Source organism: Mauremys reevesii, linkage group 2 (assembly GCF_016161935.1).
Source record: "Mauremys reevesii isolate NIE-2019 linkage group 2, ASM1616193v1, whole genome shotgun sequence".
Lineage (NCBI taxonomy): Eukaryota > Metazoa > Chordata > Testudines > Geoemydidae > Mauremys > Mauremys reevesii.
Genome location: NC_052624.1, coordinates 127,715,653 through 127,717,041, shown reverse-complemented (window position 1 = coordinate 127,717,041; position 1,389 = coordinate 127,715,653). Strand labels below are relative to the sequence as shown.

Below are 1,389 nucleotides of genomic sequence, written 5' to 3'. Positions count from 1 at the left end.
ATGAAAATTGGCATGATATAAATTAACTGTTATTGCACCTATGAGACATAAGTTTTACACCAATTTATACCATTTATACCCAGGGTTCTGTATAAAACAGCTCCTCAAAATGTGTTTTTGACAACTTGTTCTTGCAGGGTTTTTTTTTAAGAGCTATTTCTATTTTTCTTTTGCTGATATTTCTTTATACGCAGGAAGCCAGGATTTTGTGAAAATACAGAACTGTAAGGAAGTGTGAATGAATAACCCTGAGGGTGAGGAAGCCAGGCAGTGAAGCGAGTGAATGTGTGACTATGAGTGAACAGCAGCAACACCTAGTGGCTAACAACTCATTATTAAGTAACGTGATTATAGACACAATTTGGAGTTTATTTTTAACAGGAATATTGGGGGCAGAGAATTAGGGGAAATGCATACTTTTGGGTAGAAATGGCATAGCCTAGGGATTCAAGCACAGGTTCTAGCACATTGTGGCTAGCAGGAGTAGTCCACAGTTTATTAGAGAATTAATGCATTGTAACTTACACCAGGATGGCCGAGTGGTTAAGGCGTTGGACTTAAGATCCAATGGGCACATGTCCACGTGGGTTCGAACCCCACTCCTGGTAGCTCATGTTTTTGGGGAGGGATAGCTCAGTGGTTTCAGCAATGGCCTGCTTAACCCAGGGTGTGAGTTCAATCCTTGAGGGGGGCCATTTAGGGAACTGAGGTAAAGATCTGCCTGGGGATTGGTCCTACTTTAAGCAGGGGGTTGGACTAGATGACCTTCTGAGGTCCCTTCCACCCCTGATATTCTATGAAATATCATATTCACATGAGAAATGGACAAGGATTGAAGAGTCCAAGTAACCTCCATACCTACCAGTACCACTGAAATACCCATGAGTAAACAGGTAACCCATAGTCTGATTTCCCTGTGCTTCCATGAACATGGAGGGAGGGGAGTACAGCCTTTTGGGGTCCTGTTCTTCCTTGCCACAGGATCCCACAGGATCCCCTCTGCTGGGATTACTGGATTGAGGACCTACAGGGATCCCTTTTCTATGATGATCAGCTGGATTCCCTTAATACAACTTGCAGCTGTCTTAATTTGCCCTGGGTCTCCTCTGCAGATGTTGCTGAGTACTGAATCCACAGGATGATTGAGGAAATGACAGTGTTACCCTGAAAACTGGAAATGGGTACCCCTAAAATAACCTGCCTATCGCAGTATGGGTTTCCAGGGCACGTAAGAAAACACTAAAGGAAATGGTCATAACCGTCTGATAAAATGATTGACACAGGCAGTGTTATTTTTCCAAAAACAAAGTATCTTTTATTAATGTGACTAATAATCCTGACTACAATGTATTCTAAGAATAAAAATCATACACAGGTCCCTTACTGCAA

At 42.3% G+C, this 1,389-nt stretch overlaps 1 non-coding gene across 1 annotated transcript; it reads left to right on the top strand.

The window, feature by feature from the left end:
• Positions 1-525: 525 nt before the first annotated feature.
• Positions 526-608, top strand: TRNAL-UAA. The gene has a single exon. It is a non-coding gene; the product is annotated as a tRNA-Leu (tRNA).
• The last annotated feature ends 781 nt before the right edge of the window (positions 609-1,389 follow it).